Below are 10,801 nucleotides of genomic sequence, written 5' to 3' on the forward strand. Positions count from 1 at the left end.
TTTCTCTTTTAAGAAGAAAAAGTGATGGTTTGTATGGACACATGTGAACAGACTAAGAAATAGAAGTTAATTTCATTATTGACATACTTTTTAAAAAATTTATTCTCAAAAAAGTCAGGGCCAGCCTAGTGCCGTAGTGGTTAAGTTCACATGCTCTGCTTCGGCAGCCTAGGAGTTTGCAGGTTCTGATCCTGGGCACAGACCTATGCACCGCTTATCAAGCCATGCTGTGGCAGGCATCCCACATACAAAGTAGAGGAAGACGGGCACAGAGGTTAGCCCAGGGCCAATCTTCCTCAGCAAAAAGAGGAGGATTGGCAACAGATGTTAGCTCAGGGCTAATCTTCCTCACACACACACAAAAAATTATTCTCAAAAAAGTAAACCAAGTCTCCATAGTTGTGCAATTTACCAGGGGAATGGCCAGAGAAGCTTAATCTTCAGGTTAACGGATTTAAAAAATATAACTCACGCCTTATTTTCTAAGCTAAACAATTTGCTGTGCCACATTCTCACTGTATCACTCAGATTTATCTTTACATTAACAATGCTTATCAGCAGATAGCCAAAAAGGCTCGCCAAGTTGGACTGCCTTCAAGATTAGTTTCCATGCTGGGGTGCTTCATGCATTCGGCAGAAGCAGGCTGCCACCGGGGCTCCATTTATTACATGATGCTATAAACATTATGTCCTGAGCTGACAAAATACTCCACATAACAATCCCGTAGGTTACTAAGCACCGTAAACATCTGTTAACACAGGCACCAGAGATAGCACAGAGAAGGCGTCTAGTATCCATTTTTAAGTGGTTTAGGGTATAGAGCCTGCTGTTTAAAGACTACTCATCAAAAACGCAGCCCCAAACTCTGAGTAGAACAAATATTTGCAAGGCAAAGTTATGTTCAGTTTGAAAACAAAAAATGCACTCGTGTCGTGACTTTGTCATTACATTTATAGACTTTCATTTCACACCTTTGCCCAATAAGTGTTGGCTTTCCATGGCATTCCGGAGACCAAAACTATAATCTCACCGTGATATATTTACTACGAAAGAAAAGCTGAATGTTGACTCATCAACTTTCCTTAGACTAATGTGAAGCAAAAAGTTTATAAGCATGGAAGAAGGAGATGAGGGTTGGGACACGCTTAAGTTACAAATGATGTTTTCAAAGGGTCTCTGGGCTAAAACACATCCTTCCAGCTCCATCTAAAGTCCATCTGAAGCGAAACCATAAATATCCAGAGACCTGTTGCCATCTAATCTGGGAACACTGAGCTTTGCTTTTCTTAAAAGGAAACAGAACCCTCAATCACCAAAAAGAGCTAACCAACAACCCTGTCTACTAAATCATTTTATTTCGTTTCTATCCAGCATTTTAATTCCTGGAAATGTTTCCAAACTAGTTACCTCCAAGGTCTATACCTTGGCACCCCCAGAGAAAAGGACTTCTAGGGTGACCCAGGTGGAAACTAGCCTAGAACACCAGGTTGCTCAGGGCACAGAGCTGTCACAACATCTGTGAGGAAAAGTGAGTGCCTTCCCAGGCACACCCCCCAGGGAGTCTAAAGGTAAACACCCCAGAGAACATCTAGTCTCTGGACTGTGGACAGGAGTACCCAGGAATCTCAGATCTGCAGCTCCAGCTGCGGTCTAGATTTCCGGGGTTCTTTACACACACACACACACACACACACACACACACACACACACACACACACACACACACATCTAGAACCCCTGTCCTCCTATGCAGGTCTCCTGAGATCGCCAGAAACCTCCACTACCAGCCCTCAGCCCCTGGAAGGCAAAGGGTTTAGTATTTTAAAGTCCTTGGTACTTAAATACTATGCAGGAACTCCTGCGACTTCCCAACCCTCTGGCCTCCCGTTACCTTTCCCTGTCCCTTCCAAAGTCTCCTGTCGGCATAAACAGGCAGGCGGCACCTCTCTGGCCTTCTCCTCCCCCGCTACCAGCCCCACCACCGCACACCCTACTGGCTCGGGCGCCGACACGCCTCCCCAGGCGCACACACGCGCGCACACACACAGCGCGCACGTACACGCATTCAGCACACAGACCCCGCGCCAGGCCACCAACTCCCGCAGCCTGGCCCCAACAGGCGTCCCCCCTTGGGTTACATATAAAGCACTTGCCCCAAAATAAACTTCCCCACGCACCCGCAAGTGGGTGACCCTGCCCGGCACCCTATGCGCGCCGCCAGCGCCCTCTCCGCAGACACGCGGCTGCCCCACTCACCCGCAGCTCTCAGGCCTCGGGCAGTTCTGTCAAAACTTTGAGCCTGGGTGATTTCATAACCACGAGTGTGTCCAGGGCTGGGGGAGCTGGGCTCTCCACGATTTCCACCCACCCTAGCTCATGGGGACTGGTGGCGGTGACTCTACTGACTCCAGCTCCGCGGGTGCCAATGGGCGGCTTCAGCCCGCACAAACGCGCAATGGGCGGTGCGGTTTGGGGAGGAGCGCGCGGTGTCGACGCGCACAGCCAGACGACCTCCCTTCTCCTCCGGTCGCGCCGCCTGAGACATCTCCCCGCTCAGCAGCGGCAGCCTCAGCAGTTCTGCCCCAGCCCGGCTGACGGTGTCAAACAGCAACACTCGCAAAACTTTTCGACTTTAACAAAACTGTCTTCGGAGGGAGCCCCTCCAGGCACCACAAACATTGGTTGGAGCAGGCGCCAGCGTGGGATGGTTCGCCTGTCGCCCCCAACTCCCTGAAGCCCCCCACCAACTTCCAGACAGACACACACACACACATGTCCACAGCGTGCATCGGGTTACAACAACCCACCGGCAGAAAACAACTTCTTCGCGAGGAGGAGAGGAGTACAGCCAACCCCCAAGTCACCCGGAAAAAAATTATCCGTGTAAATACATAAGACAGATCCCCACTTTCATAAACAACTGGCGTCCCAGGGTCCACTCCCAGGCCCCCTGGCACAACAAGGAGAAAACAAGAGCCCGACTCCCGGAGTCCCCCTCCAGTACCTCCGAGCCTCGCCGCCGGAGAGAGAGCGCGGGTTCGCATCCGCGCTGGGGCCGAGGGCGCGGGGGCCTCCCGGGTCCCCGCCGCCGCCTCGGCTCAGCAGCCGCCGCCGCCACCGCCGCTGCAGCAGCCGCCGCTGCCACCGCCGCCGCCGCCGCCGCTCCCTAGACCGCCTCCTCTTCCCATGGCTGCGCCCTGCTTGGCAGCTCGCGGGCTGTCAGGCTTGGGGAGGGGGAAGGGGGCGGGGTGAAACGGGAAGGGAGGATGGGAGGGGAGGGGTGGGAAACGGCGGCCGCGGTTCACCAGGGGTCACGCCGGGCCCGGCCTGCGGTCCCCGGGACCCGGGCTGCCGAAGCGACGGGAAGCGGGAGTTCAGGGCGCCCGGTTCGAGACCCGCGGCCGTGGCGCCGAGCGGCAACCTCCTGGCCACGCATTCCTAGCTGCTGGGATGAAGCGATCCCCGGCGAAGAGTTGGAGTTGGTGCGTGTCACTCTCATCTGGGCTGCGCGGCTCCTCCTAGAGGAAGATATTGGTAGTTGCAGGACGCTTCCTTCCTCTCCGCCCACCACTGTTCCCGAAAAGAAGGCAGGACCTAAAAGAGCCTAAGTGCAGTCAACAAATTCAAAGGAACGCTTACAGAAAAGTTAGCTATCTGCAGGAACGGGAAAAGAACGAGCTAGCCAGCTTGGAAAGCGTCAACCAAACATTGCCTCTCTCCACCTGCAACCCATTTCCAAACTCCTGCTCAGTGGGGCATGGGGGAGAGAGAGTTAAAAGTAGGAAGGACCTTATTTTAGAGGTTAGAAAATGGAAACAGATAAAGTAATTTACCAAGGGCACAAGACAGGTTAGAAGAGAGGTATGTCCAGAAGCCAGAGCACAGGGCTGCAGGGTGTCCAGACACAGGCCTCAGCCTGAGGACTGGCCCTGCCTGTGACCTAGGGAATGCGCTGGCGGTAGCTCATCTGTCAAATGCGGGCCTGCCCACCTCATTCCACTGAAGGGAAAAGAAAGCGAGAGGAGAGGTTGTCAAAAGGCTTCAGAAAGTTCACATAGTTGTGCATAAGCTTGTCATTTTGTAAAGCATCAGACTCTCACATGCTTTTCTAAGCAGAAAGTACAAAAGTCCAGTTCTAGGTGGTCTGAGATCTGAGGGAGCAGCCAGTCATGCTATCCTTTTACTATTTACTTTATTACTGATAGCCAGTTGTAACGTCATCTGTCTACCCAGCTTCGGCTTACTAAATGACTCTTTTTTTACAGGGCTCCACACACAACGCCAAGATTATACCCAGAAAGAAATGTTTAAACAACAACTTAAAGAAACCAAGCTTCTTAGCACTAGAATAAAAGATCTCTGGGGCTGGAGAGCAGTGCAGAAGGCCAAAACTGGGGAAGGAACACAAAACCAAAGACTTTGGGGCAACAGATGTCACATGAGACACCCCCGTTTTAAAAGGAATCAAAGAAGTGGAAAATTCTGTTCCTTAGAGTCCTTTCCGAGGCTCATCTGCAGCTCAACAACCCAACTGTTTCAGGCAAAAATGCCCAGATAGACTCTGGAAAGGGTGTGTGTCAATCACTGTCCCATCCTGGGGCAGGAGGCAGGTGGATGTTGATCTTGACTGGTCTTGTTCTATCCCACCCGAGTATAATGGGGCTTTCTTTCCCTAAGAGCCTCCTCGAGTCCCTGGATTTCTGGGGCTCCACGCTTTGCTAGAGCAGTAGGAGTGCTTACTAGGGTCTGGAGTTTTTGAAAGGGGAGTTGCCATAGAGAAAGATTAGGGCACAGGCAGGCAGAACTCCTGCTGGGTGGGCAGTATGTGCCAAGCCAGCTGAAAGGGCAGTGCTGGCAGCAGTGGTGACCAGGCCGTCCTCAAATGCTGACTCCACTCCTGTCTGAGATGACCTTCCAGGTTGGCTCTTCAGCCTCCGGCCTCACCAAATTCTCTCTTTATATCCCCTCTGTGCCTTCTCAACCTTTGCCCCTCCCCCGCCCACCAAGCCCAGACTTTGATTTAGTCTAGAAGGTACCAGATGGACTCACAAAATATTTTCTAAGTTCCGTTGTTTATGCCCTGAGATGATTTCAGAGCCATACTTAGAAGGAATGCCTTCTTTTCTTCTTTGGGTTCAGCTGTAGCCTTCATTCTGTGTGACAGGAGAGCAGACTACTCTGATTTGGTAGAAAGGTCATCATTCACAGAAAGCACAGGAAAAGACACACTGCTTAATATAAAATACTATGGAACCAGATATAAACTTGCAACTTACATGAAGAGCAGTTTTTATTTCTAAGTCCCGTGAATGAATGTCCCTCCATCTCATATATAACCATGTTTAGGTCTACAGTCGTATGTGCCTCTTTATATTTTCCAGATTATGGGGGAAAATGTATCAGGTATCAAATTGACTAATTTGTTACAAGTTAAGGAGCTTGGCCATGGAAGGAAATACTCCTTAACCTTCAAGTTTCAGCTCAATGATTTACTTCTGCTCTAAAGCCCTTCCTGGCTCTTCCCAAAGCTATTCCAAAGGTAGAATTAATTAATTATCCCTGCATCTGCATCCTCATAGACCTTTATATCTACTTTCATTAAATATTTCAGTTTTTATTTATATGTCTGCTTTCCCCATTAAGAATGAGACCCCTGAGGGAGACACTATATAGTCTTTATATTTGTAGCTGAAATTTCTAGGTTAATGCCTAGCAAATGGTAGAGTGCCCAATAAATGTTTAACCGAATTGAATGAAAATTTGTGTCTCCTGAATTTATGTCAAACCTAGATCTCTGTATAGAGCTCCAGATTGCCACACTCCACATTCTCTCACACTCCACCTTCAAAATCTGTTCACTTCTTGACCCCTCCATGACTAGCACCTACCTGGTCTGAACCACCATAATCTCTCACCTGGATTACTGCTGTAGTCTCCCAACTCCACCGGTCTCCCTGCATCAACACCCCACCACCACCACCATCACCAGCACCACCAACCCAGAGTCTGGTCTAAACTCACTTGCCAGAGGGAGTCTTTTCAAAACTAAGTCATATCATGGCATTCCTCTGCTCAAAACTCTCCAGTGGTTCTCTATTTAAATCAGAGTAAAATTCAGAATGATCCACGAGGCCCTACGTGAGCCTGTATTTCTGCCCTCTACCTTGTCTCCTGTCACTCTCCCCATCACTCAATCATCCATTCAGCTCCAGGCGCACTGGTCTCCTCGCTGTTTCTTAAGCAGGCCAGGCATACTCCTCACTTAAAGCCTTCACACTGGCTCTTCCCTCTGCATTAAATCTCTTCCTCCAACTAGCCTCCCTTACTTCCTTTAAGTCTTTGCTCAATATTACCTCGTCAATGAGTCCTATCTTGACAGACCTATTTTATCCTATTACAGGCCACCCTTCCCTCACCCCATTGAACATCTCCGCTACAGCTTGGCTGCAAATATAAACTACATGTTAAAGACAATAAAAACAATTATAACATGATTCAGATTATGCATATTGAAGTGCAGATATCTAGGTCAGATTGTGTCTCCCCAAACCATATAATCCACAGTATAAATTCCTTAAGTCTACAGTTATCTGGGTTAGGGCATTCTTTGGTTGCTCTATTGTACTATGAAGTGCCAAAGCTTTTTCTCGGAACAAAACAAAGAGATCAAAACACCTGAAGTAGCATTTTGTAGCTGTTTCCTTTTCTAGCATTTGTAGTTTTAGAACATAGCATTGGCAGTCAGGAGGCTTGGGGTACTATGTGGGTCATCTGTGACTTTGGGTAAGCCAGTTATTTATCTCACAATGACTCAATTTCTTGGTCTATAGAATCAGGGAGTTGTTATCTGAGATCATTTCAGCTGTAAGACAAATTATTAGATTGATATTCGTGATGTTTAATATTATGTGTCAATTTGGCTAGGTGATGGTGTCCAGATATTTGTTAAAATATTATTCTAGATAGTTCTATAGAGATATTTTTAAGATGAGATTAACATTTACATCAGTAGGGGCCGGCCCCATGGCTTAGTGGTTAAGTGCATGTGCTCCACTGCTGGCGGCCCTGGTTCGGATCCCGGGCGTGCACTGACCTACCGCTTCTCTGGCCATGCTGAGGCCACGTCCCACATACAGCAGCTAGAAGGATGTGCAACATGACATTCAACTATCTACTGGGGCTTTGGGGGAAAAAAAGGAGGAGGATTGGCAATAGATGTTAGCTCAGAGCCGGTCTTCCTCAGCAAAAAAAGGAGGATTAGCATGGATGTTAGCTCAGGGCTGATCTTCTTCACAAAAAATAAATAAATAAAGCTTTTAAAAAAAAAACATTTACATCAGTAGACTTTGAGTAACGCAGTTTACCCCCCGTAATGTGGGTGGGCCTCATCCAATCAGTTGAAGGCCTTAATAGAAAAAGACTGACCTCTCCAGAAGAAGAGGGAATTCTGCCAGCAGACTACTTTTGGACTTGAACTGCAGCATCAGTTCTTCCCCAAGTCTCCAGCCTGCCAGACTAGCCTGCAGATTTAGTTTTTGGACTTGCCAATCTCCACAGTTGCATATTTGATTCCTTAAAATAAATCTCTTTTGATAGATAAATAGAGATATAGAGACACATATAGATATATAGAGATATGTACACATCTTATTGGTCCTGTTTTTCTGGAGAACCCAGACTAATAAAATATTTATTGGTAAAATTAATAAGATTCTAACAATAAAACACAAACACTTACTTTAAAGGATTTTTTTAACTAACACTGAATTCCCATCCACCAGGTTCTTTCATTCAAATGTTGGAGATCCTACACCATGACAGATTTGTTCTAGGAACTTAAGATGCATCAAGGAACAAAACTTATACAAGACACCCACAAAGACCCTGTCTTCATGAGGCTTGCCTTCTAGTTGGGAGAGAGGAGGAACAATAAACATAATAAATGAGTAAATCATTGAAGTCCTGATTAAAATAAACTATACTAGATAAGGGACTCAGGAATGCCAGGTAACAGATGTAAGAATGCTGGGAATTCCTGCCTTGCCCAGGGCTCTGCAGTGAAGTACGAATTGAGTATGTCATGGTTGTGAACACATTGTAAGAGCTCCTTGACCAGGATAATCTCTCCACCCCAGTCCCGTCACCAGCCCACAACTGCCTTGGTTGAGAGGATGGAAAGGGAATCATGAAGGGAAGAAAACGATTTAAGAAACTATTTACCTTTTCTTTCCTCTATTGAAAGGCAACAGGGGAAAAACTATTTCATGATCTGGAATTTCTTAGCCAAGACCTTTGAGAAGGTCCCAGAGCCAGAATTAAAGCTTCAAATCACCATTTATTTTATGAACTCCAAAAAATAGGTATTTTAATTCGGAGGTTATAAAAACTAAAAGGAATATGATTGCCTTGACTCTCTTTGGTGGATTCAGAGCCACCTGGAGCTCAGGGCCTGGGCAAGGCCAGACTGCGTACAGCCACCTGGTAGGAAGGAACAAAATAAGATAGATCTCAACAGGGGCTCATGAATGTTCCCCTTTAAATCATTTTAATGTAAAGATTAAAAAAATAAAAAAGCATTTCTGAGATTATTTTCTCTAGCCTCCCACCAAATGTAAAAGCTTGTTTTTAAAAAACGTCTGATAGACAGTCATCTAGCTTCTGTCTGGATAATTATATTGATGAGTAACCCACTCACTCCCTCACTGGGAAGCACGTTCCATTTTGTGACTGCAATATTTTTTGAAAGTACTTTAGCCAGAATCTGCTATTCTGTTATCTATACCTGATTCTATCTCTAGAGCTCATAGGGAAAAAATTAGAAATTTATTTTTTTCTTGAGACACACTTTCACATGTCATGACACAAGTTATGTCTTCTCCAGGCCAAACATATGTAGGTCTTTCCACTACTTCTCAGGTGATGTGGTTTCCAAACCCTACACCATTTGGGCCTCCACCTTAGTGTATGCTCCAGTTCATCAAAATCCTTCACAAATTGCTATTCCCAGCCTCACATTCAATTCCATTATGGTCATCACAAGATAGAGAAGGACCGTGAGCTTCCAACTAGGTGCTCTGAAGTAACGCATATGGCAGAAGCCCTGCAGTCTGGTGATGTGGTGGGAACCCAGCTCTGACCCAATTTCCATCCGTCACTCAGCCTACACTCCAAGGAAGTGAATTTAGCAACCTTACTATGATTGGGCCGTTTCCACTTTTTCTTTCCTTTCACATTCAATCCTTTCCTCCTTTTTGTCTTCACCTATTATTTTGTTCTTTGCTTCTATCCTCTTTTTTAAAAAAAGAAGTAGAAATATAAAAGCAAAAAAGGATATGAATGAGAAAGATTCTGAATGGGTATGCAAAAGTTTCTCATAGCAACTTTCTGTTATAGAAATTAGGCCCACAGAATGTTTCCAATAACGAAATGAACTATCCATCTAGCTTGCTAGTCACACTTCTCCAAGGGCATCGTGAAAGCCCAGAGGAAGAGCACATGAAAGGAAGAGACCTTCCTACCACCCAGTGAAGCCAGGCAAGGGCAGGGGAGGGGATGAACTGCTGGTGAATTCCTGGCTGGAAAAAACCCTTAGGTAGGGCAAGGACTGTGTGGAGGAGGGAGAGGGCTTGCAGAGTAACAGCGACCTTTTCTCAAGGTCGCTGGCCTTCTGCAGCACTTACTGAACCAAGTGTAATGTTGAGACATCTTACCACACAAAATCATGATATCTTTAATAAAAGAATTTGAGAACTAAGTAAAAAAAAGAACTAAGGTCTTAGCTATGGTAGACAAATAATAAATCAGAAGGTCTGCTGAAATTAAATTTGCTTCATAAAATGTGTTTATCGTATGTTTTCTTAACACTATACAGTATGCCAAGCACATTTACATAAATCATATCAATTTTTCTTCACAGAAGTCTTCTGAAGAAGGTATGATTATCCGCTGTTCATCAGTGAGGGTTATTTACAGGTTGGATTGTGAACTCAGAGCCTTTCTGTGCCATGTCCATTCTTTGGACTCCTCTACAGCCTCTGCAGGTGGCCACGTGTACCATCTTGTCCATCTTGTGTTTTTAAACCACCAGACCACAAGTATCTATCTGAGGCAAAGTCTTTAAAATTTTCCTCCAATTTCCAGGAACAAAACTAATTGGGAGGGGAGAGGTGGGGAGCAGGGAGGAGATAAGCATAGTCTATTGCATTTTTAATACCATTACATGCAGTTTCAACTCTAACATTTCTGGAGTCCAGAACCAGAAGACAAAAATGGAGACCGCATAACATAGGTCTAAGTATTTTAAAGTTGCAGTCAATCTAACAAATTGTTGGATACAATATGTTCTAGCTTCTTATCTTGAGAAACGTACCTTCATAATGACCTGGTAAGACAGGTTTGAATTTAGATTTCTCAGAGTTCTGCACCAGAAAGTGGTGATGCACGGAGATCAGCTTGATCCTCAGTCTCCAATCCTCCCTACTTCTCTTCCCATTCCTGGATCCCCCTATACACAGAGAGGGTCTCCTATATATGTGTGAGGAACCCCAGCTCACATGTCCAAGCTCTATCCAACCTCCTCCTTTCCAACCTCAGGACTCTAGGACATTTAGGCTGGAAACTCCAAAGTCTGAGATATCCAGGGGATGGTCTAAAAAGGAAGCATAGCCCATGGGTGGGTATATCTCATTCACCCAAAGTTTCCTTGTCTTGTGAATTGGGGCATGGCTGGAAGACAGCCAGTTGGGGGGTAGGGAGCTCTTTTATAGGCCTGAGGCAGTACTTATTATATGATCTCATTTA

General features: G+C 46.1%; 1 protein-coding gene across 1 annotated transcript in view; it reads right to left on the reverse strand.

Annotated features, from left to right (window-relative positions):
• Nucleotides 1–3,034, reverse strand: part of GHR (growth hormone receptor) — a 250,981-nt gene extending 247,947 nt beyond the window's left edge. The window contains exon 1 of the mRNA XM_058564158.1: nt 3,006–3,034. The gene's annotated coding sequence lies outside the window, so the exon portion shown is untranslated. The remainder of the gene's footprint in view (nt 1–3,005) is intronic.
• Between the last annotated feature and the right edge of the window lie 7,767 nt (nt 3,035–10,801).

The sequence above is a fragment of the Diceros bicornis genome, chromosome 20, assembly GCF_020826845.1.
Source record: "Diceros bicornis minor isolate mBicDic1 chromosome 20, mDicBic1.mat.cur, whole genome shotgun sequence".
NCBI lineage: Eukaryota > Metazoa > Chordata > Mammalia > Perissodactyla > Rhinocerotidae > Diceros > Diceros bicornis.